Consider the following 27,336-nt stretch of genomic DNA (forward strand, 5'->3'; position numbering starts at 1 on the left):
AAGAAAAATATCTATATTAAAAACGTTATAAAGGAAACCTGCCTTGAAGTCTTCCATTGTAACCCACGGCTGTTTAAGCCACAAGATGGCGCCAGCGTTAAGCATAGAAGTAGTACCGGTCAAGATAACTCGTAGTACCCGTATGAGCGGGTGTTATCTGGAAATAACGTACCGCTGGAATGCGCGATTGACCAATCAGAATCAAGTTTTTCACAGAGCCGTGTAATAATATCAAATAAAATTTAATACATATAATCTGCATAAAATACATGACGAACTTTCAGATGAATCTGCAAATATTATAATACATTTTATAAAATGTTATTTATACAAATATGTAATGTATTAATATATTCATAATGCCTTATACAATTACGGCTTTAAGTAAAGTGTTACTAACATTGTGAGCCATCTCTTCCATGCTAAGCTGTGTTGTGTGAGGAGCTGTAAATCATTTCAAATCTGTAACATATTAGATTCCATTTCAGCGAGGGTGCTGCCACTGAAGACTATGCCGGCAGTGAGGCAGCTCACTAGGTTTTGTAACACAGTCTATCTTTGCGTATGAGAAGAAATCATCTCAGACAAAGCAACATGCGAGACTCACGCACACACTCAGACACAATGGACATTAGTCTCTCAGCTTGTGTCAGACTAGAGGGGATGGATGAATGAATGCTACAAGGGAGGAGGGATGAAAAATGGACCTTGTCCTGTTTTTCTTTTCCTCCAGCCCCCTTCCTCTCTCTTTTTCCCCTACCTCTTCCTTTCCTAACTGCCTTGCTTTTGTCTTCTTCTTCAAACATTTCTTTCTCATACATGCGCAAACACATTTTAAATCTGTCCCAAAGCCTAGCGAGTTGCCTTTCCGTCTGCTGTCTTCATAGGCACTGAAATGAAAACTCACTGATTTAAAATGCCGTGCACATAGGCACAGACCTCAGATAAGAACACTGTGAAAAAAATTATTAGAAAAAAAGTTACCTGGTTGCCTTAGCATTTTGAGTTCATTGAAATTAAAATTTTGAGTTAATTCAATGAACATTTTTTGAGATTCGACAACCTTTATTAAAATATAATTAAAAGATTTTGTAAGCATATTGGGTAATTGTGTGTTTTATTTCTGATGACGCAGTGAAAAATGCCAAATAGTGCTATTTTCATGATTTATAAAAATAAAAAAATATGTGGTTCAGAAACAATAAGAGTTTCTATTTATTAAACAAATTTCCTTCATTGTATCAACTCAAAATTTTAATTTCAATAAACTCAACATTTTAAGGCAAGCAGGTTACTTACTTTTTTAAGTTAAACCAACAAAAAACAACAAAAAATGTTTACAGTGTAGAAATAGTGTCACACAGCGACACTATTTCCACACTGTAAAAAAATTATTTAGAAATAAAGTTACCTGGTTGCCTTAAAATGTTGAGTTCATTGAAATTAAAATGTTGAGTTAATACAATGAACATTTTTTGAGATTCGACAACCTTTATTAAAAGATTATTAAAAGATTTTGTAAGCATATTGGGTAATTATGTGTGTGTTATTTCTGATGACGCAGTGAAACATGCTAAATTGTGCTATTTTCATGATTTATCAGATTTTTTTTGTGGTTCAGATACAAAAATATTTTAAGTTTCTATTTGTTAAACTAATTTCCTTCATTGTATCAACTCAAATTTTTAATTTCAATAAACTAAAAATTTTAAGGCAACCAGGTTACTTACTTTTTTTAAGTTAAACCAACAAAAACCAGCAAAAAAATTTTTACAGTGCAGTGCACGGAAGACTCGGCTTACAATTGACTTCAGTGGCTTTAGCATGTTGCTAAGCTAACAACTCGGTTGAGCATAAAAACACATTTGGGTATAACGTTAAATTATGTTTTTATTAAACAAGGTTCGGGAGGAGCTCGTTCAGATAATTGACACAGGAGAGTGCTCAGCTAATCAACAAAAGAGGTGTATATATACGCAGCTGTCTTACCTCCATTTTGTTGACAGTTTATCAGCATCCCTCCACCATCCCTTCTCCACATTTTGCTTGTTTTAGTTCCAAATGACTACTTACATATATTGGGGGTGGGGGAACGGAACTCTGGGTTCGGGCCGAAGTCCGAGCTCAAAGCCCTTCCCCCGGACAGCACACAAAATACGCATTTAAATTTACTCTCTATAAATTATATGTAAGTGTGAACTCATGAATTGGTATTTTTTTAGATTGGTTTTAGTCTATTTTTAAGTTTTTTTTTTGCATTTAATAAAACATAAAGATAGGTTTAATGAACATTTATAATGTGTTGTATGAGTTAGGAATTGCTAACTGATTTTGTCAATATATTGTGGCATAGAAGGATTCAAGGCTGGAAGATTTGAAGTGAGGTATTTGAGGTTTATGAGTTTTGATAGCAGACATCTTGACAAATCAGTTTAAAACATTGTTGAGATATGTTTTGATAACAGAGGCTACTCATGAGATTACTGGGGGCTTTTTTTAGTAAAAACACGAGAGAAACGGGAGACTCAAGCGAAAGTCTCCGTTTAATCGTGTCTGAAAGAAACAATTGAACATTTAAAAAAGATATCATTTCTTGTGGGTTTTTCTTTTTCCAAAGATAAACTAATTCTTTCTCTTTCTCTTCCCTAGTAACAAACATGTGATCTGTAAGGATTGACCCCTCACGAGAAAAACACAATGAACCAGGTATGAATACAATCTTACTCACATGTACTTTTTACCATTATACTTGTACATAATGGGACCTTTCATACAGCCGGCGCAATGCAGCGGCAGGCGCGGCACGACGTAAGTTTTTTTCTTTTTTTTCTATCTGATGCAATTAGCCTTTTCACGTCCTGTGCCATGTTGTTTAAATAGCAAATGCACTCGCACCCATCTTTTAGCACATGGGGTGCTGGTCTGAAAACAAGGTGTGTTCAGGCTCATTGTTGGCGTATTAATATTTTGAAGCAACTAAAAACAATCGTGCCATTGACCAACAAAAACCTGATCTAAAGAAAAAAGAATGTTTTATTTTTATGTATTTAAAGGGATAGTTCACCCAAAAATAAGCCCATGATTTTCTCATCCTCAAGTCATCCTTGTGTATATGAAATTCAGATGAAAAAAATCAGAGTTATATTAAAAATGTCCTGGCTCTTCCAAGCTTTATAATGGCAGTGTCATTTTTTAAGGCCATAAAAGTGCATCTATCCATCATAAAACTGCTCCACACAGCTCCGGGGGTAAATAAAGGCCTTCTGAAGCGAAATGGCACGTTTGATTAAGACAAATATCCATATTTAAAACTTTATAGACTAAAATAACTAACTTGCAGCGGTCAGCGGTACGCAAGTTGACTTATGGCGAAAGAGTAATCCTTGACCCTTGAACCCTTGATGCATGCGTATTGACCATAGTCTGTAAAAAATATGGACGTTGCGTACCACTGACCGCCGAAAGCTAGTTATTTTAGTCTATAAAGTTTGCTTCTTATTAACATTCCGAAACCATGCGGAGCAGTTATATGATGGGTAGATGCACTTTTATGGACTTCAAAAACGACACAAACATTCACTGCCATTATAGAGCTTGGAAGAGCCAGCACATTTTTTATATAACTCTGATTTTATTCGTCTGAAAGAAGAATTTCATATACACCTTGGATGACTTCAAGGTGAGTAAATCATGGTCTAATTTTAATTTTTGAGTGAACTACCCTATAAAGAGCGTGTTAGTAATATGCGTCTATAGGCAGGTGCACAACACACACTCTGCTTATTACACACAGCAGCAAACGCGCAAAAAAATAAATAAAATAAAATAAAAGGATTCCTCTCTGGAGCAGCGTTCAGTCTTTACGCTCACCATGTAAATATCTCATTACTCATTAAGAGAATAGGGACAACCCTTTTAGACCATCCGACAAACTTGCAAAATTTGATTTGGACACATCTTAAAGGTGCCCTAGAATGTAAAATTGAATTAACCTTGCCATAGTGAAATAATAAGAGTTCAGTACATGGACATCACATACTGTGAGTCTCAAACACCATTGCCTCCTACTTCATATGAAAATCTTGTGAATCAAAAACACCACAGAAAAATAAGTGATTCTCAATATAAGGCCAACCGTGACACAAGCATTGGGGATCATTTATATGCACGCCCATAACATTTTCATCTGTCCAAACACTGGAGGATAGCGAAAATGGCTCTCATGACACGTCATGTTCAGGCTGTGCAGGGGACGTCTGGACTTTTCATATGTCAACAGTCATGGTTGAGGTTGATTATAATCGGATACCACAACAATTTAATTCAAGATCGTTCGTTTGTTCGGCCCATTTCAAGCAAGCTTCGCTCAACGTCTTAAACTGAAGAAAGGGGCAACTATATTCCTGCAAGCAGTAAGTAGCGATTTTATTAACTTATTGACTGTTTAAACAATTTCTGATTAAACTGAAAGTTTCTTAGAGAGACAGCATTGTCTAGATAACGCAATATGCTAGAACAGTAAAAATAGGAAACTCCAAGTAACATACCAAACTAAATAGTGTGTCTAATAACAGATTAATATTATTTTGTATTACAAAATACAACCGTAGATACTTTGCTTACAGATTGTTCACTCGATCCTTCTAGCAAACGTCACCTTTTCCACCATATAAGTTAAAACAACAGTCATTTGACAAGGCTATTCATTTTGTAAAAATATAAGTTATATATTTATATTTTTGAGAACTGAAGTAGGCCTATGATGTGTTTGCATGCTTGTATTAAGAGTACATCACAGTCACTGCGTAACGTTAGCCTACATTGTGACTAACGTTATATAAACATGCAATATCATTGACAAAAAAGACAAGTCTAAAATGTAGGCTGAATGACACTTTGAGCAGAACATTTCAAATGGAGATTGCTGAAATGCAGCTTACTTGTTTATTGGTGTTTTCAGATCATCTGCGCGCGCGAGAGAGAGAGAGCTCGCGTGCATATGGTTGCCAGATTGGACTTGTTTTGGTCAGATAGTAAACACCGGATAGTATACGGGTTTCTTTTCACAGAAAAGCACTGTTTGGGGGATTTAAATTACTGATGTCTGGCAACCGCGCAAGCACGTGAGCTCTTTCTCGCACACGAATGATCTGAAAACACCAATAAACAAGTAAGCTGCATTTTAGCAATCTCCATTTGAGATGTTCTGCTTAAAGTGTCATTCAGTCTACGTCTGTCTGTGTTCTGTCAGGACGGTCAGGACTCACTGCTGAACTGCAGTAAGCTGCTGAAATAAGCCAATCAGAGCAGAGCTCAACATTAATATTCATGACTCTTCCATGACTAAGGCAAAAACAGACCATTACATCTTAGGGACAATTTCTAGGGTTGTAAATGGACCTGTAAAACTGTATCTGGACAAATTTTCCCCTTAAATAAGCCACATACCCTCTATGTAGATATCAGAGAACAATTTAGCATATTGTTTCAAATCATTCTAGGGCACCTTTAAATGCACTTTCGCCAGGGGTAAAACGAGTTAGCATTTTTGATCCACCAGTTCTATCATCCCAAAGTCAATGGGGTTTGGCTAGATGCCTGAAGTTAACACATGCTCAATATATTTTCACATTTTATTGTACAACATAAAAACACTTCAGTAAAACCCCACACATTGAAGTCTAGTAACCATTTGTTTTCATTTTTGTTTCTTCTGCCAATTGTATTTAGGCTTTAAAATACATAAAAGTTGTGGTCATTTGTGAAGATTATCTTGATTTACAAAACATAAAATAATCATAAACTTGTGTTGGTCACAAAGCTTATTTTCTGCAATAATTCAAAAGCCAATGGAAAAATGCTTTTGGCTTTTTGTTGAGGGAAACAGGGTAATGGTAATGCTAACTTTCGTAATTCTACTTTGCCTATAAAATCATGTCATCCCTGCAGCGCTTTATTGTTTCATCCAGCTGGTGCAATACAATACTTGGCAATCGTTTTTCAGAATTGTACATTTACATTTGTTCAAATCAAAAATAATACATTATTCACCCACGGGAGATAAAGGAAAAGTTCACCCCGAAATGAAATTTTCCATAATTTACTCAACCTCAAACCATCTGACTTTCTTTTTAAGTCAAACACAATCTGAGTTATATTAAAAAAATATCCTGACTGACTCTTCCCAGCTTTGTAATGCCAATGAATAGTGCCCGAGTTTTTGAAGCTCCAAAAAGATCATCCATCCATCATAAAAGTAATCCATATGACTCCAGTGGGTTAATGAATGCCTTCTGAAGGGAATTTTTGGGTGAACTATTCTGGTTAACACATTGGAAGCAATTAAAGCAGTGACATATTACCATTTTAATACTCAGTGGGAGTGAGGTGTAGACCACTCCTGGACATGATGTTTTGTTATTTAGCCACTCTAGAGTCACTTTTGTTAGTATGTTTTCAGTCATTTTCATTGTCCTGGAGAAAAAAGCACGTCACTTTTGGCAAGAACGCTGCAAGCGTCTCTATCCTGTTAGAAAGATATGCATCCCTAAGCATCAGACTTCCTATGGTCTTTACAACCAGATTTATGAAGTGTACTGTCATCACAGTTTCTTCTTCATGACAATGCTATATATATATATATATATATATATATATATATATATATATATATATATATATATATATATATATATATATATATATAAAAATAATAATTCATTACATTTATATACAGTCCCTGACAAAAGTCTTGTCGCTTATCTATTTTCTAGAAATACCTGATATTAACCTGACTTTTAATTTATTTATTGGTGTTAGAAATAGCTTATATGAAAAGCTAAAACCCTCCCAAATGATGTTTAATGCACTGAAATAAATAATTTTCACAGAAAAAATATTTATCATTTAATCAAGACAGAAAGGTCAAATTTTGGCAAGACAAAAGTTTTGTCGCCTATACAGAAATTGAACAAATTTACTGCAAATACAAAAATATGTCAGCAAATTAAGTTGTGGTGCTGTGAGATCCAAATTTAATATCTTGTATGACTTCCATGAGCTTGAAGGACTGCATCCATGCGGTTTGGCAAGGATTCATACAATTTATTGATGAAGTCATCCGGAATAGCTAAGAAAGCAGTCTTGCATGCCTCCCAGAGTTCATCAATATTCTTTGGTTTCGTCTTCCATGCGTCCTCTTTCATCCTACCCCACATATGCTCAATGATGTTCATGTCTGGTGACTGGGCTGGCCAATCCTGGGGCATCTTGATCTTCTTCGCCTTGAGGAACTTTGATGTGGAGATGGAAGTATGCGATGGAGCACCGTCCTGCTGCAGAATTTGGCCTCTTTTATGGTTGGGAATATAAGAGGTAGCTAAGATTTCTTGGTATTTTAGACTATTGATGTTGCCTTCCACCCTGCAGATCTCTCGCACACCCCCATACTGGATGTAACCCCAGACCATGATTTTTCCGCCACCAAACTTCACTGTTTTCTGGGTGAATCTTGGATCCATTCGGGCACCAGTAGGTCTCCTGCAATATTTGCGGCGACTGTGGTGTAATTCAACAGAAGATTAATCTGAAAAATCCACCTTCTGCCACTTTTTCTGCGTCCATCCTTTTAGCAGACTGTGGGCCTTGGCAAATGCCACACGGTTTTTCAATTGTCTTTTGTTTAGTGCTGGCTTCTGGGCACTGATTCGACCATGGAGGCCATTTCGAGACAGAATCCGACAAACTGTTCTGGTTGACACAGGGACTTCAGGTGACCAGGTCTCGTGGAGCTCTGCTGCAGTGGAAAATGGGCTGGCCTTGGATTTTCGAGCCAACAAACGGTCCTCTCGAGCAGTTGTCTTGTGGGGTCTGCCTGACCTGGGCTTGTCAAAAACGTCTCCAGTATCTTCAAATCTTTTTTTTATCCTCTGTACTTGACGCTGAGACACATTGAAGGTGTCTGCCACATCAGCAGTGGATCTGGTCTTCAGCCTCTTGATAATCAAAACTTTAGTCTCAGGGTGAATCTTAGGCATGTTTGCAGAGGTCTAGTTGCAGTTAATGTGAAGGTCTAGTGTACTGGGGTTCTTTCTATACACACTTGAGACCTAATTGATCCATTATTAGTCACAGGTGAAGCTCATATGACAAGGTGACAACACTTATGTCTTTGCAAAAATTGACTCAATGGGCTTTACCAAGCTGTGAATATTAGAATACTCTTTGAAAGTTTAGTTTTTCACTGAAACATTATCACAAAAGCTAGTGGGATTAAAATGAGCCATTTCTTTTTTTTAAATCTTGATTAGAAATATATTTCAGCGGCACTTTAGGTCAATTTGTACACAAGCGACAAGACTTTTGTCAGGGACTGTAGCGCTTTTCTAGACATCCAAAGCACTTTACATATAGAAGGGGGAAATCTCCTCAGCCACCACCAATCACCAATGTGCAGCATCCACCTGGATGATGCGACGGCAGCCATATTGTGCCAGAATGCTCACCACACACAAGCTGATTGGTGGAGAGGAGACCGAGTGATGAAGCCAATCAGGATATGGGGATTATTAGGAGGCCATGATGGATAGGGGCCAATGAGCAAATTTTGCCATTAATTTTTGCTTTTATTAAACCCGGAACATTTCTTGTTGAATACGATACATTTCTTGATGAATATAATTTTGCAGTCTGAAAATACTGTATAGAATTGAAATTAGTTTACTGGTGAAAAGTATTTCAAATTTGACTTCTCTTGTGAAAAAGAAATTCAGATTTGAGTTTTTTTTTTTTTTTTTTTGCTTCATGTCGTACTTTAATGGTTTAATGCTTTCCCCGCCATTGACAGAATTTTCCATAATTTACAATACAACGCTTTTCCACCATTGAAGTTTTCCGGTTTTCCATGCGATTATGCATCTTCTGAAAAAGTACAAAATCTCCGGATCAAAACACAGGCGAAGAAGAATCAAAAACAAGCAATGACATAAGCAAATGCATATGTAAAATAATGTGATCATCAACATTAAACAACAGATACATTTAAATTGCCTAAAGTTGCCAAATTAAATGTCAACCCAGGAAGAGGTATAGCCAAATACTTTTTATATAAGATAGTCCCCGGGTGAAAATATATTATACTTGATTGTATTTCAAATATATTCTAATATATATAAATATAATAGTATATTGGAAATATACTTACAAAAATTGTACCATCTCTAAATACAGGTCCTTCAAAAAAAATTAGCATGTGATAAAAGTACATGATTTTCCATAATGTAATGATAAAAATTAAACTTTCATACATTTTAGATTATTGGCACACCAACTGAAATATTTCAGGTCTTTTATTGTTTTAATACTGATGATTTTGGCATACAGCTCATGAAAACCCAAAATTCCTACCTCAAAAAATTAGCATTATTTCATCCGACAAATAAAAGAAAAGTGTTTTCAAAACAAAAAAAAGTCAACCTTCAAATTATTATGTTCAGTTATGCACTCAATACTTGGTTGGGAATCCTTTTGCAGAAATGACTGCTTCAATGCGGCGTGGCATGGAGGCGATCAGCCTGTGGCACTGCTGAGGTGTTATGGAGGCCCAGGATGCTTCGATAGCGGCCTTAAGCTCATCCAGAGTGTTGGGTCTTGCTTCTCTCAACTTTCTCTTCACAATATCCCACAGATTCTCTTTGGGGTTCAGGTCAGGAGAGTTGGCAGGCCAATTGAGCACAGTAATACCATGGTCAGTAAACCATTTACCAGTGGTTTTGGCACTGTGAGCAGGTGCCCGGTCGTGCTGAAAAACCAAATCTTCATCTCCATAAAGCTTTTCAGCAGATGGAAGCATGAAGTGCTCCAAAATCTCCTGATAGCTAACTGCATTGACCCTGCCCTTGATAAAACACAGTGGACCAACACCAGCAGCTGACATGGCACCCCAGACCATCACTGACTGTGGGTACATGACACTGGACTTCAGGCATTTTGGCATTTCCTTCTCCCCAGTCTTCCTCCAGACTCTGGCACCTTGTTTTCCGAATGACATGCAAAATTTGAGCAACAGTCCAGTGCTGCTTCTCTGTAGCCCAGGTCAGGCGCTTCTGCCGCTGTTTCTGGTTCAAAAGTGTCTTGACCTGGGGAATGCGGCACCTGTAGCCCATTTCCTGCACACGCCTGTGCACGGTGGCTCTGGATGTTTCTACTCCAGACTCAGTCCACTGCTTCCGCAGGTCCCCCAAGGTCTGGAATCGGTCCTTCTCCACAATCTTCCTCAGGGTCCAGTCACCTCTTCTCGTTGTGCAGCGTTTTTTGCCACACTTTTTCCTTCCCACAGACTTCCCACTGAGGTGCCTTGATACAGCACACTGGAAACAGCCTATTCGTTCAGAAACTACGCCTTTGTTTTGAATAGGCGCCCTCTATCAGACGGAAAAGTTATATAGCGCAGCTTTAATTGCATTAAATATTTAACATGTCAATTTAACCCTTTTTTCAGTTTAACAGCCCTAACAATTTAATATTATCTGTAATATTATCTTCAAGTACAGTTTTTTTTTAAATTGATTTAAAGTACACTGCATGGGCATGTTCAATACAATTAAACTCTGTACTGTAGCCTGGTGTATACTCTTTTTAGCACATCCATACATTCCAAACACTATATGCCAAATCCTTAGAACATGGTCACACCTATAGTTTTATAGCACTCATTTTTATTACAGAAAGCTTTAAAAATACTCTAAGCAGTGGGCCATGCAGACGAGCCCTTGGTGAATACTCATTTGTGTCTCTGCTGTGCTGTAACAGAATATCTTACTACCATACACATAGCCTACTATTTCTGTAGTATATATACGGTTTTCAGTTGTCTAGCTGTCCTATGCACACAATTCCCTAGTGACCTAATACAATTGGCAAAATGTACAATAGACCTATACAGCTCTGTCTGACACACTGTATCCCACAATATGCTGGACTTTCTATTTCCAGTGTGATGAGTGAACTGGAATGCATAAACAAAGTTGGTAGGGCTGCATTCTGTTTCTAGTTACAGTCCCATTGTACTCACATTAAAAAAGAATTATGGTACAAAGTTATTATTGAGCACATTCATGCTGATTTGCAAAATTGTTGTGAGATTCATGTTTGTGGGGTAGGGTCTGTTAACTGTCCAATCAAAGAAACTTATTAAAAAATATACAATATATCAGTCTATTAGTAGTCCTTTGTACACTCTTGTCATTGTGCAATTTTAAATCATAGTTTTAGAATTGCTTAATTTTGTTTTATGATCCGGTATTGTTGAGTGTTGTGTGCCTCACTCAAATACAGTTGACCCATGCTGGGAGCTTTTGTACGCAATCCTGTGTGTATTTCCCAATGGATAAGCCACGCTGTTTGATTACCCATGATACCTCATGTGTGTAGTAGAGCCACGCTGTGTGTATTGTTTGATAAGCCATAATCATAAATCCTGAAAGCTAATCACTCGCCCACTCTGCACCCAATCAAAACACAGCCACATTACCCAGCGCTGGGCGCTATTGAGCTATCCATCATGAGTAATATCAGCGCCCGGTGTGTGTGTGATATAGAAAGAGAGAAAGATGATGCTTCCAGTTGGGTTTTCTGTGTGTGTGATGGCGTGTGGGGGTTAGTTTTGTTTGTAATGTGAGGTTGTTTATGGGTTCATGCAAAAATGCAAATTCTGGTATACTTTACTCACCCTCATGTTTTTCTAAACTCGTTTTAATTTTTTAACACCAAAGTTGATATTTTTTAAGAATCTCCAAGTTGATATTTTCCATACAATAAAATTAAACAATGACCAGGGGCTTTCAAACTCGAAGACAAAATAAATAATAATAATAATAATAATAATACACATCGTAAGAAAAATCATATAAAAAAGGAAAAGGTGATGAAAATGTTCTGCCAGGACATTATCCAGTTGCTTGTAATTATATACATATGTCAGTTGCTTGTAATTATGAATAATTTACTGTTGTTACTATAGTAAGTACATGTAATGTATACCATTTCCTTTAACCATAAAACACAACACAACACAATGCAATGCAATATAAATACAGGTAAAACATAGAAAAATCACTTCAGATTAATAGAGTACATTGTGACCTATGTTTATGGTGTATAGGGGTCTGACTTCCATTCAAAGGTACTCTATGTAACTTTTTTTTGTTGTTCAAAATTAACAACATTTTAAATAGTGAGTCAATACTAGCCTAGAAATGTAGACGCGCCCTAGCGACAGCAAATCTAATCTGCCGCGAGTACCGTCTAGCAACTCTCAATACACTTCTGAGCTGTAAAAACCAAACTCTGGTCGGGCCAATCACATCCTGTATAGAGTCGGTGGGCGGGGCTTAACATAATGACGGCAGAGTTGCGTTTGCGTGCTACTAGTAAACACAGAAGCTGGCGAACGGCGGTCTTTCGAATCAGCTTTGGCTGCGACTCTGGAAGACTTGGAGTTAAGCTTTTCTCTGAGAAAAGAACAAAGAATGGCACTGAAGTCATTCTTAAAAAGGGAAGATGTGTTCGGAGTTTTGCCGAGCAGATACGGCGAAAGTTGAATCTATCAGCTAGCTTCGTTTCACCTTTGTTGTTCTGGTTGGTGTAGCGCTATCCTATCGCGTGCAGAGGGAGTTTGAAAGACAACCGTTTATCCCGCCCCTCAGATTGAGCCCTGTCAATGGTGAGTTTCCAGACCAAACATCTTGATGTGGGTCTGGCTTGTCAGTCTAAGTAAATATATCATTAATGCAGAAGGTTTAGGAGCTATTGAAACCTAGATATACTTTTGACATTTAAATAACCACAAAAATTAGATAGATGGATGGAACTCAACAGACCTGTGCAAATAAAAGAAATATTCACCTGAAGAGCTGCACTTTCTGTTAGGATCAGTGTCATATAGTGTTAACAAAACAAAAAAAAGAAAAAAAGGCATCTTATACAAAAAGGTTTGCTCCGGCTTGTAAACACCTTTGAAACCATTGGTCTGTGACGAATGCATAATAGGTTGGTTTGCTCTGCAGCTCCGCCTTCTTCCGCATGGCAATCTTCTCCTGTTCATTTTTTCCATTCTGGGCTGGGTTTCCCAAAATCATCGTTAGCCAACTATGGTCTCAAGTTCCCTCATCAACATAGTTCAACCAGTCGTGTCTCCCGAAACCATAGTTCCAACGCACAACAAACAGCATTGAACACTTGTGTGGTTGCAACGACAGCGCTCTGGTTAGAAACGTAATTTCTTGTTTGCATGACATGTGAACTTAATTCCTTATCTTGAGCAAAATAAGCAAGCTGAATTTTAGTGCAATCTATATCTTTTATTTCGAACACATAAACATGTCATTTATGTCTTTTAAGTTTGTCAAGAGATTTAAAGCACCGTTTCTTTAAGAGTGCACATGTGCGAACTTGCTCTAGTGTGTAAGAACGAGCCGATTTAAATCTGGGAAAAAAAATGTCCATAATTTATAGCAAAAAATCTAGTATGAATGTGATCTCAAAATAATTAATTAAAAGCAGTAATTACTCCACCACCTGCGTGACATCATTAACATAAGTGGTTGAACGCAGGGGCGTAGCATCAAATTTTGGGCCCTGGGTACAAACCATCTTGCTGGGCCCCCCGTACCATGTATGTGTATGTATAGAAAACGGACTTCCCTGCCTTGGGCCCTGGTTACTCAGTACCCTTTATCCCCCCAGTCCCACGCCCCTGGTTGAACGGCAGATTTGCAACAGTACGGTTTCGGGAACAGTCATGACTGGCTAGTTGGTTTCTTCAATGATGCAACATGGTACGTCATTTTACAGGAAATGCACCCCAGTCCGGTGAGGTAAAATGCGTACTGTTTTATACACTTTTCATGTTTAATACTGTAACAGTGCCTGCTTTAATTTAGCCTATTTTGTAAAATGCTATGTAAATAAAATGGCTTGACTGGAGAGGCAAATTGCTGAGCTTGTGCCTAACTGCTAAAAGGAGTAGTTTAAATGAAAATGACCCTGTGATTTACTCACTCGCAAGCCATCCTAGGTGTGTATGACTTTCTTATTTCTGATGAACGCAATCAGAGGGTAATAAATATCCAGAATTTTGTATGCTTTATAATGGCAGTGATGGGGTCCATTGAGTTTGAAGCTCAAAAAAGCACATCCGTCCATCATAAACATACTCCACATGGGGTTTTGTAAGAAAAAATATCCATATTTAAAACGTTATAAAATAAAATATCTAGCTTCCGGCAGACCGCCTTCCATATTACTCCATAGCCTATTACTCGTTTAACTGCTGTTTTCTAACAATTTTCATATTTGGTATGTATTTTGTTGCATATTTATATTCATCTAAATGCCACTCCCAGCAATGAAGAGAGGCTTCCGGATGTTTGCAGTATACTGCTGCTAAGGTATTTTAAACTTCTTTTAAGAGAAGAACGAAGCAGAGCTTCATCAGTGAGTATATTGGGGCCTTAAATGTGTACTAGGGTTGCTCAAACAAAAATTTCTCCAGGAAATAACTTTCTTTACAAATTTCTTTAAAAAGTTGAGCTGTTCACCCTTAAATGCATACCTTGGGTCTTTAGTGCCACAGGACACCATTCACTACCCTCCTCCTTCTTTTTTTTTTTTTTTTAAAGTTAAACATCAAGCTTCTTAGTATTCCTCAATTGATTATAAACAAGATAACAAGAAAAAAATAATACAGTTATAAAAGAATGCCTGTTTTACTAATATTTTTTGTATAAAAATTGTATAGGGTCGCTAACGACCCAAGCTCTGTAACAGTGTAAGTATATATTTGTTTCTGCACAGCAATAATTAAATATTTGATGACAAGCGTGCAATTCACCTTTATTCCAAGGTGGCAATGTCTGATTCACAATGATTAAGTGACATTACACTCAACGCTGAAGATGTTGAAAATTATAGTTTTGATAACTTGTTTGAGATGGCGAATATGATCCAGATGCTGAACGTATTGGGAAATGAGCTCTGACGAGGACAGTGATGAACATCTGCTCAAACTGAACCCTTCCCAACTCCAAAAGTTAACAAAATATGCTTTATTGTATTCCTCTGTAATTCTTACTCTAGTATCAGGAGAGTTTTCAACATGTCCTCCAACCAATACACCTATATAGGTCGTTTGTCACTTCCTTGAAATACGACCCATAGGAACGTACATTTTCTAAAGTTGTGCTCCTATTGACAGCAGGACACTTTCATTTGAAAGCATTTTCCCTTTTATCTGCGTAATATTTCAAGGTTTGCATAGCTCTGTTGGTAAAGCATTGCACTATACAACAACATGTGATCCTGCAATCGTGAAGGAACACGTGCTCATAAAGTGTAGTTGTAGTTGTAAATTAAAATAAATATTTTTGCTAAATGGAAATATGACAAATGGTGGTAAAAAGTCCACACATTGCATTAAAATGAACACGCATTTTGATTAGTAACGACAGTCATACGTAACACGACACTGTCATTATTTTTAAGCCAGCATGACTTTAAAACGTAAATATAGGTCGTAATAAAGTGCTTGAAAAATGACCTATAGAGTCTAGAGTGCGGATCGGGCCGCATTTTTCTGAGTCCGGCACGCGTCCGACAGAGCAGTAACCGAACCTGACCCGAGCCCGTCAGGCATTAAAATATTTATGTCCGAGCCCGACAGTTAAAATCAATTTTTTTCCTCATATACTAATGACACGTACGTTTGTGTGTGGGAAGCCCGCTTTTATTTAGACACATTTGAGCGGGACCCAAATGTATGTAATCATCCGCTGATCTTCTTCCCCTCCGCTGTAGCTCTCAAATGGAATTTGCATATATGCATAATCAAACTTGTTTGAAATAATGTTATCGCATGTCTTGTCACCAAATGGTGCACATCACTTATGACTATTCGGGAGTTTGAATGAGACTGTGTAAAAGAGCAGCATGTACATTCATCTTCTTTTGTGTTTTACTGAATGATACAAGTTTGCTCATGATATGAAAAATGATAAATTATGACAGAATTTACACTTTTGCGCCAACCGTCCGTAATGTTTTTCTGTGCTCAGAACTGTTCTGCAGCTCTAAAAGACATTGGAATGTATTTTTCCTCCTCTGGTGGGCGTGTCCTGTATGCAGCAGTCTGTTTATCCCTTGACCAATCATCTGGCTCATCTGGGTTTGGTGCGGGGGCGGGCGGGGTGGGTGGCGTAATGACAGAAGCCGGTGCGTGTGAGTTAAGGGTAGCGGTGGCGATGGCAGTTGCGGTGTCATTAGCGTGCGCCCTCGAGGAGAGATTAGTCTGATTTATGGTGAGCGACGCTAATGGAACAGATATGGCTGCTCTCGCACCCTGCCATCCACGCTAATGAAAGTTTTGTGCAAATGTGAAAGAGAGCGCTTCAGAGCAGAGGCTTTCAGCGCAACATCACCTCTTTGTTTTAGTCTAATTCAGTCTTTACGTGAGTGACTTCAGGTTGAATATTTCAGCCTGTGCTTAGTGCAGTATCCTTCTGTGTATTTCTTTTTGTTTTCAGTCTTACGTCATCTTCTGATAATGTAATAGGTGGTTTTACTACAGTTAAGGGGCATAAAGCAAAAAAATACAATAAAAAAAATCTGGTAACTCTTTATTTTAAGGTTCAGGTATTAACTATTAACTAGTTTCTTATTAGCATGCATATTACTAGGATATTGGCTGTTTATTAGTACTTATAAAGCGCATATTAATGCCTTATGCCTTATTCTTCATGACCTTATTCTACATCCCTTAATCCTACCCCATACCTAAACTTGCATGCTACAAAAACTACCTTACTAACTATTAATAAGCAGTAAATTAGGAGTTTATTGAGGCAAAAGTGGTAGTTAATAGTGAATATGTGTTCCCCATGCTAAAGTGTTACCGAAAATCTCAAGTTTAAATATCTGCATTTTGCAACTCTGGCTTTATTATTCAACACAGGTTCACTGGAAAAATGACATGGTTGCCTTATGTTTTTGCAACTTATTTTTGTAACACTATTTTACAGTGTCCTTGTTACATATGTGACATGTACTTACCATAGTAATAACAAACAATTATGCACAATTACATGCAACTAACCCTCAACCAAACCACAATCCTACAATAACCCTATATATACTAAGTACACGTAGTTAATTAATATTACTCAGTACTTAAATATATAATAACACTGTAACAATGGCACCATAAATAAAGTTTATAACACTTATTTTTGTGTTAAATAAAAATACAATATATACACAACAAGTGCATTGGGTAACACTTTATTTTAAGGTTCAGTTATTAATAATGATCTAGTTGCTTATTAGCTTGTATATTACTGGATCAGGATATTGGCTGTTTATAAGTACTTATAAAGCGCATATTAAAGGGTTAGTTCACCCAAAAAAGAAATAGATTTCATTAATGACTCACCCCAATGTCGTTCCACACCCGTAAGACCTCCGTTCATCCTCAGAACACAGTTTAAGATATTTTAGATTTAGTCAGAGAGCATATGCAAGTGTATGCACACTATATTGTCAATGTCTAGAAAGGGAATAAAACATCATCAAAGTAGTCCATATGAGACATCAGTGGGTTAATTAGAATCTCTTGAAGCATCGAAAATACATTTTGGTCCAAAAATAACAAAAACTACGACTTTATTCAGCACTATGAATCAGCATGCCAAACTGCTGAAATCACGTGACACTGGCGATCTGAATCATGAACCAATATGCTGAAGAGAAGATGATGCAGAATAAAGTTGTAGTTTATGTTATTTTTGGACCAAAATGTATTTTCAATGCTTCAAGAGATTCTAATTAACTAACTGATGTCACATATGGACTACTTTGATGATGTTTTTATTCCCTTTCTGGACATGGACAGTATAGTGTGCATACACTTGCATACGCTCTCGGACTAAATATAAAATATCTTAAACTGTGTTCTGAAGATGAACAGAGGTCTTACGGGTGTGGAACGGCATTAGGGTGAGTCATTTAAGACATCAAATCCATTTTTGGGTGAACTTACCTTTTAAAACCGAGCATTTATTGAGAAAGCCTCAAATCCAGGGTAGAAAATAACATATTACATATTCATGTTTTTGAATGTAAAAACCATGCAAATGTCATAAGTTGACGTCAGACAATAGTATAAAAATATTAAAAAGCCAGGTCATGACCCCTTTAATGTTCTCATGATGGTTTAAAGTACAACAAAATCTTTTAATGATTACATGGCCTTTCTAAGATGTAAAAAAGAAAATAAGGGTGGGACATGCTCCCGCAAACATTCAAATGAAAATTGCGTCACTGGACATAACATATCCATTTTATACATACTCATTATTCAACATAAGAAGCGAATAGGGTGAGCGATTAAAATGGTCAGCTGACCTGAGAGATAGAATGCAATTAGCTTTCATAACGTAATGTATTGTGAGATTTGAAAACATTTTATGTTGGAGGCATCAAGCTGCTGTAGCCGTGTGTGACTCTTGTGTTGAGGGAACATTGACGAAAAAGGGATAGGGCTTCAAGCATCACACAGTTGGAGGATCCAACTGTTTCCAGCTGGATGAGATGTGGTAAAAGAAAAGTTTGCTGGAACTTAGAGATAATTTGGTTGGCTGGTGTGCGAGTGAGTGTGTTTGTTATGGAAAAGGGTGGACAAGAACAGCCGTGTTTAGTCAATTTGAGAGTCCTTTGGGTTTTAAGTCCTCATAGAAGAGATTATTTTCTCATTCTGTTTTTCCTCATCTGTCTTTTGCACCGTGTGTGTGTGTGATGCGATTTTGGGATGTGTGGGGGAGTTGGACGTCAACGAGGCTAATGGGAAAGAGATTGATTGTCATCGTAGTGTCAGTCGTGGTCACATGATGAGTATGTGTATGTGTACGTGTGATTGATTAATCTGTATCCTACACAGAAAAAATACACAGACCAAAGCAAGTCTCCATCGCTCCAGGCTTCCTCCTGATTAAAGTTCAGCGCTCCATCCATCTCCCTTTCCGCCGCTCTCTCTAGGATGGATGAAGCTCACAGAAATGCAATATTGTTTGCGGCGAAAAGCGATTTGCATCTTAGCCGTCACCCTCTCTGCACAATACAATACAGATAGAGACACGCAGAAATGCAGTTAGAGGCAATAAACTGTTTGGCCCATCTCTCTGCTTTATCTCTCACATACTTCCCCCATTATTTTTAATTTACTCCTCACTCATTCGCTTGCGGTCTTCTGCTGTCTGTATTTTTTTTGTTCTGTCTCTCTCCAGATGCTCTGCTCCAAAATCCATTGAGCTGCCTACCTAGACAGCATATTAAAGGTCCAGTGAAATCAAAATTGAGGTTTTTTAGCTTTTAGTATGACTGTGTTAGCCTTAAAGTTATGAATAAGCTGGTATGTTCCAAAACTACGACAAAATTTGCATTAAGCAGATATAAGCATTCAAAATTTACAGTCTCCCACTTCCGCTAAAACGAATCTCAGATTTTGGTGACATCATCGCAGACTTCACTTTCTCATCAAATCTTCTGTCCAATCAAAATGCTCTTTAGAATCTAAAGCCCGCCCCCTTACACTGCTGAAGCTGCGGCTGAAACCGGTCAGTTGTTTACACACATTTACTAATTTCTACATGGCGAAAGGCACATAGCACACTATATATATGTTTGGAAACGATTCAGTGTAAATATGCTTTCATTTGAGGCAAATAAAGTCTGTTTTCACGTTAGTTTCACACACTGCCTCAGCGCAAACAGCTCTGGTCTAAATTTAGACTACAGACACGAGAGCACAGCGCGGATCAGATGCGCGAGTCCCCGCTGACAACAAACATATCGACCCATTTGAATTCTGCACAGAATGCTGCATTTCAAAAGTGAAATGGAGGAGATTACGATGGTAAACAGTTACAGGAAACTGGCTTTACCAAACAGAGAAAGGTCCACTCTTGCGCTCTATTCAAACTGTATATTAACGAAATGCTATTGGCTGTTTCAAAAAAGGGGAGGAGCTGCTAACAGCTGGAGCCGTTTCAGGGGGAATTACGTCAACACATTAAATAATGCGGCGCGTTTCAAAGCACTTCAGTGGGCCTTTAAGGCACATTGTAAGGCACCATGGACCTGTTATTATAGGTAATGAAAACTAGACCCTAACCCTACCTTATGGGGACAAAATGTCCCCACAATGGTGGCAATATCCAAAATCCTTGATCTTGTGGGGACATTTTTTGGTGTCAACAGCTTATATTTTAGACTAACTGATGTTTTTTGAAAGTGTAAAAATGCAGAAAGTTTTCTTTGATGGGTAGGTTTAGGAGATAGCATTTACAGCTTGTGCAGTGTAACAATCATTATGTCTATGGAAAGTGCCCATAAAACATGAAAACCCAGCATGTACTAAAGTCCCTTTAAACACGCAGCATTATTATGTCAATTCCCCTGAACCAGGAAGACCCCCCCCCCCCCCCCATTTAAAATGGCCAATAGCATTTAGTTTATATCACTGCTTGACTAGAGCCTTTAGCTCGGTTTTCCTCCCAAACCATTTCTAACCATTTCTCATCATAATCTCCTCCGTATCGCTTTGAAATACAGCATTCTATGCAGAATTCAAAGGGGTCCGATAAATTTTGTGGTCTGCACCATCTTGCGCATACACTATATTGCCAAAAGTTTTGGGACGTCTGCCTTTACATGCACATTAACTTTAATTACATCCTATTCTCAATCTGTAGGTTTTAATATTGAGTTGGACCAACCTTTGCAGCTATAACAACTTCAACTCTTCTGGGAAGACTTTCCACAAGGTTTAGGAGTTGTTTATGGGAATGTTTGACCATTCTCCTAGAAACGCATTTGTGAGGTCAGGCACTGATGTTGGACAAGATAGCCTGGCTTGCAGTTTCCACTCTAAAGCCTCATTCAGACTGTCAGTCCAAATCCCCAATTTTTTTGCAAATCCGATTGGAATCTTATCTATTGTTTGACTGTCCACACTATGTATCGCAACTGTTCAGATCCGATTTGTGTGTCCATGCAGCTCTTTTGTTTCCCGGAATATCTCCACTGGTTTCTATGGTTATTGGTAGGCATAAGCCAAACACAGCAAGTGAAGTGACTTTCATCATGTTTTCTATAAAAATGTCTGCCGTTTATTTTTTACGTGTAAAAATGTCACATTCCCCATACAAAATCCAATCAGAGTTGTCAGACTGAAAACGGATTTCCAGAAATGCGAATAGGATTTCAAACTACATATGAATGTAGCTCGAAACGGATTTGTTAAAACGGATTTGGATTTCATGTAATTTTTGGCCATTTAGACATACTAAATCTGATTAGATTTCAGTCGGATTTGGACTAACAGTCTGGACGAGACTAGGGGTGTGCAATATTGACAAAAAAGGATATCTTGATATTGTAGATAACGATAATAAGATGATATTTTGCTGAGAGTGTTATTGTGCTTGGTGCTAGTGATCAGCTGACTCCTAAAGTTTTTGATATTGTTCATATTCTCTGTGGTGGTCAGTTTTACAGCAGTGACAGAAATCATCTTTTCCAAAAAAGGTTAAATATATTTTTTTATATATATATATATATATATATATATATATATATATATATATATATATATATATATATATATATATATATATATATATATATATATATATATATACACACACACACACACACACACACACACACACACACACACACACACACACACACACACACACACACACATGGGGAAACCCATTAACTGTTTAAAGATCAGGATATCGCAGTGGACATTCAAACTGATATTATAAACATAAGACTGACCTGAAGAAATATGCTAAATCTGAATGCAGATAATACACTCAGTCACTCAATCTCTCTTTCACAATACTCATCTACATAACATACATACAGTAAGCTTAAATTAACAATATAAAATGAGAACAAACTTATATTTACGTTGCTAAGAGTGGTTGCTAAGGGTGTTGTGGAGTGATACACCGAACTGTTGATGAAGCGGTCATAGCTGAGTTTTATTCACAAAATAAACATATCCGTACATAGTTTATTGTATATCAAACAATGATTATTAAACTAATAGAGTTGACCGATCTTTTTTAAATGTTAGGTACCCACACATCCATTTCATCAACATCAAACCATGAATATGTACTAACAGTGAGAAATATTGTAGCTATAGCCTACATAAAATTCAAGTAATTTTTGTTTTATGCATCGAAATCAAAATTTTAAAACCTGCTCAAGAACCCTGGTTGGGAATGCATTTCTTCTTATTTTGATAACATGTTTATGGATACAGTATGAAATGTATTATTAAAAACTAAAATGATAAGCCTTTCACCAAACAATTCTGAATGGTGCACAACCCTGCTACAGCCCCTTCAAAACTAATACTAATTGAAAAATAAAGAGGAGCATAGAGGTTTAGAAAAAGGAAGATATAAGAAGACCACAGATTTGGACAGAAGTGTGGAGAGAGAGAGAGATCAACACAGCATACAGTGTTTTAATCACTCATGCAGTATTAGTACTGTGGTAAAAAGCATTTTACATGACAACATGACGTTTGTCCTGACAGGCCTTAGGTAGCGTCCTGCATGATGTCATCACACACTCTCGTTTCATTAGTTGACGGGGGGGACCTCTCAACTGTATGATCTCATCACAAATGCATACACAGAGGCAAAATCACACGCATACATCTGTTATTCAGGTCATGCAATCTCCTCTTTAGACAGCATAACTCCCCCTCCCAACCATGTGATCCCTCATGTTGTACACGCACACGCTATATTTTATATACTGCTGAAATGAGGTCATTCTTCTCTCTCATCCTCTCTGTTCCACTCATTTTCAATGAATTGTCCTGAGATGGGCTCTTACACACACGCACACGCACACGCACAAACACACAAAAAACAATTCCAACCTGCCCTAATATTTATATAATATAAAGCTGTCTTTAATCCTGTAAAGACTATACATTTCAAAGGCCTTTAAATTATCAACATGATCAAAACTTTTATGAAAAACCTGCTGTACACAATCTTATACATGCCTCCTTTCATCTGACTGGTCTTTTTTTAGAGCCCTGCGCGGGCCTCAAATCTAGGCCCTAGCCCGGCCCTGGCCCGAGACGCTGAGGCCCTAGCCCGGCCCGTGTCCGACAGCTTATCAAAATTCTCGGCCCGAGTCCGACTGGAGCCCGTGTTTTTTTTTTTTTTTTTTTTTTTTTTTTTTACATTGTAGCAGCCATTAAAATAGTTCTGTTTTGTTTTTAATGTAAAATTAGTCATATTTCGTTTCGTTTCTTTATTAAGTTAATTTAGAAAAATGTTTAGAGCATTTTTTTGTTTGTTAAATTAAAGTTTTATTTTTTTTTAAGTGACGACCAAGCGGCCAGCGGCCGGCAGTGAGTTAACCGCATATTTAATCGATTTAGTCTCTCAAATCAACTCTTGACTTGTCTTGCCTATAATAAAATCCATAGATATAAAACACTTCAATCATCACAATGTTAGTTAATTTCGCCTACTATTACCACCTCAGTAAAAGGCATTTTTGACGAGCTGAGGCAGGCTGATTCTGCTCGCGCCTCTCGCAAACGGAGCTAAACAAATAAAATAAAAAAAGAACATGCAGGTTGTCTTATAGCCTACCTTACACCTACACAAAATGAATATAAATCCGATCTTCAATTCCCGTGGTATATGCTCATTTAACGGAGTTTACAGGAACGCAAGCATAAGATTAGATGCATTTTATTCAGCAGCTCATTTCAAATTCAAAGACCACAATATAAGAGAGCGCGACCTATGCGCACTGGTAAGATCATGAAGTCTCATTCATTTTTATTGAAGATGAGTGTTGCAGCACCATTATATGCCCATTACACGCTCTCACACGTTTATTTTTTAACCGTTTGCCAGGAGTAAAATTTATACATGTGGTTTAAACAACCAGATACTGCCTGCGTTGGTCCGAGCCGCGCGGAAAGCGCGTGCATGCTTCAAATAGAAGATACGCCTATTTTCACGCGACACGCGAGCGTGTTGGAAGTGTTTCCAGGCGAAATATAATAGGAAAAGATGTTTATATGCCATTTTGACACGAATACATATTAATAAAAATGACATTTTCATGTTTGAAAGTCTGTAGGTTAACATAAATGCAGATATAGGCCTAATTGTATTTGTAATAATAAAAAACAACATAATTATCGATTTTGAAATATTAAACCTGTCAATACAGAACGAAATATTTTGTAGCCTTTTGCCGTCAATACCATGGATATGGTATGGGCCGGCTACTGCCGACGTTGTCTTTGCTGTATCAATAGGCAATATATTTATATTTAACATGAAGTATAGGGCTTCCCTGTACATTAATAGCAGCAGACGCCCCGCGGATGACACGCAACAGAAACGCCACGCTCACAAGAAACGCGCGCTGCTGCTGCTGGCGCGGACTCTGAACCTATGCTCTGAACACTGTGCGAGCCATATCTTGACAGTCGCGTTAGCTATTATGGTCTCGTGTTGTTTCCACCAGCGCAGAACATATCATTGTTCCTTTTAATTAATTAGAAAAATATAAAATGATGGAGAAGCCTAAAAAAGGCCCGAAGCCCGGCCCGCGTTTTAGGTATGACGTGAAAATTGGCCCGAGGCCCGGCCCTAGGGGCGTAAAAAAGTCGGGGCCCGTCGGGCTCGGGCATAAATGCAGGGCTTTAGTCTTTTTATCAAGTAAAAGGCATTTTAGTATAACGTAAACACAACTTTGTTATTGTAAATAATATTTTAAGCAATATTTAAGCAACTTTTAATACATTCAAATATCTTTATACTATATACATGTTTTCCTTCTTGAGGATGAGCTCTATATTCTCCTATATGAGCCATAAAAGCCTGATACATCAAATATGATTCTCAACAAAAAGATTGATTTTAGATTTGGTTCAATAAGCTGTCAAATATGGAAGCTTGTTTCCACCACAAATGTTTTTTTTTTTTTAAAGATAATTGTGAATTTTTATTTCACATCTCTGACTTTTACCTCAGAATTACATGATATAAACACGCAACTGAGAGTTATGATGACAAAAATGCGAGATATGAACTTGCAATTGTGAGTTATTAAATCACACTGTTAAAGAAAATTGTTGGTTTTTGTTGGTTTAACCTAAAAAAGTAAGTAACCTGGTTGCCTTAAAATTTTGAGTTTGTTGAAATTAAAAAATTGAGTTGATACAATGAAGGAAATTTGTTTAATAAATAGAAACTCAAAATATTATTGTTTCTGAACCACATAAAACATTTGATAAATCATGAAACTAGCACTATTTGGCATGTTTCACTGCGTCATCAGAAATAAAACACACACAATTACCCAGTATGCTTAAAATCTTTTAATAATATTTTAATAAAGGTTGTCGAATCTCAAAAAATGTTCATTGTATTAACTCAAAATTTTTATTTCAATGAACTCAAAATTTTAAGGCAACCAGATAACTTTTTTTCAAAATATTTTTTGCAGTGCAGAATCGTGGCATATCATTCTGCAATTGCAAGTTTAGATTGCATTTCTGACATTACAACTGACATTATTGTGAGTTTATATCTTGCATTTCCGCATTTCACGCCGGAAACAAGCTTCCATAGTTGATGGGAAAGAAAGCATTTTTTCTTGGACTTTATAACATGCAATTGCGACTTTATGTCACGCAATTCTTAAAAGTCAGATTTGTGAGTTTCTAAATATTAAAATATGTCAGAAATGCGAGAAAAAAATCATAAATGTCATATATGTCAGGCAAGCAATGTAGTTCATTAGCGTAACTGTAGCTGATATTTAGTCTTCTCATATTAATGTAGAATTTAGATGATGTCAGATCAGCTATTTAACAGTGACTTCCCTCATCTAATCACATTTCCGAACTGAAACTCTCTTTTTTTTCTCATAAATTAACATTAGCAATTAACAAATATGAGCGTGCTAAAATCGTTCCACCCCAGGCGGTCTAATAGCTTTAGCCAGATGAACTAATTATCAGATTTTTGCACGGGAGGTGAAATGTCAGGGTCAAGGTCCTGCCGCCCCTCTGGTACAAATCTGTGTCAAAATATGAAACCCAAACAAACATGCGCACTTGTGAACTCTCATGTAAGTCACGGCTTGTGAGCGGCGGCCATCACATTTAATCACGTTCCTCCCAGAGTGTGAGCGACTAATGAGACGCAGCCGTCGCCAGAGGATTTGACCTGCAATCTGCCGTAATGGCTGCTATCAGCACACTGTACGGATGAGCAGGGATGATGGGTGAGGAACTGAGAAGAGACGTCTTTTGATTGATTGATTTAATCAGAAACTTAACCGTTCTGTTCATGGTGGAGGAGGGGCCATGCCAACGAGGTCATGGTGGACCAATCAGATTAAAGGAGGGGAGAAGCCAGAGGTCAAGACGAGGCTTGACAGTACTTTCTCTGTGTGTGTGTGTGTGTGTGTGTGTGTGTGTGTGTGTGTGTGTGTGTGTGTGTGTGTGTGTGTGTGTGTGTGTGTGTGTGTGTGTGTGTGTGTGTGTGTGTGTGTGTGTGTGTGTGTGTGTGTGTGTGTGTGTGTGTGTGTGTGTGTGTGTGTGTGTGTGTGTGTCATTCTAACCTTCATCACATAGTAACAATTTAGTCGTTGGCTGTTGTTGTGTTGGTGGTTGGCTGATGTTTTTATGTCATATATCTAGAAAGCAGGTGGGTTGTGAAGTAAAACTAATTGAGATCCACTGATTTAAAAAGTGTTCTATGTTCAATACAACTTAAAGTCCATTAAAACAGAAAATTATTTAGAAAGCAAACATGTATCATGTTTACAGTAACTACACAGGAGTTTACCGGGCAACAAACATTATAGAGAATAATTAATTAATATGCAGTTTAACAAATATAAAAGCAGCATATTTCTGCTTTAAAGGGATAGTTCATCCAAAAATGAAAGTTATTAAAAATTTACTCACCTTCAAGTCATCCTAGGTGTATATGACATTGTTCTTTCAGACAAATACTTTCGGAGTTATATTAAAAAATGGTGTGGCTCTTCAAAGCTTTATAATGGCAGTAAATAGCCGCCTAAAATTTGAAGCCCAAAAAGGTGCATCCAACCATTATAAAAGTAATCCACACAGCTCCGGGGGGTTAATAAAGGCCTTCTGAAGCCAATCGATGGGTTTGTGTAAGAAAAATATTCCTATTTAAAACG

At 37.5% G+C, this 27,336-nt stretch overlaps 1 protein-coding gene across 1 annotated transcript in view; it reads left to right on the forward strand.

Moving 5' to 3' along the window:
- Window positions 1-27,336, forward strand: part of raraa (retinoic acid receptor, alpha a) — a 271,680-nt gene that overhangs the window by 108,816 nt on the left and 135,528 nt on the right. The window contains exon 2 of the mRNA XM_067429615.1: window positions 2,650-2,706. The gene's annotated coding sequence lies outside the window, so the exon portion shown is untranslated. The remainder of the gene's footprint in view (window positions 1-2,649; window positions 2,707-27,336) is intronic.

This window comes from Pseudorasbora parva, chromosome 21 (genome assembly GCF_024679245.1).
Source record: "Pseudorasbora parva isolate DD20220531a chromosome 21, ASM2467924v1, whole genome shotgun sequence".
NCBI classification, from domain to species: domain Eukaryota; kingdom Metazoa; phylum Chordata; class Actinopteri; order Cypriniformes; family Gobionidae; genus Pseudorasbora; species Pseudorasbora parva.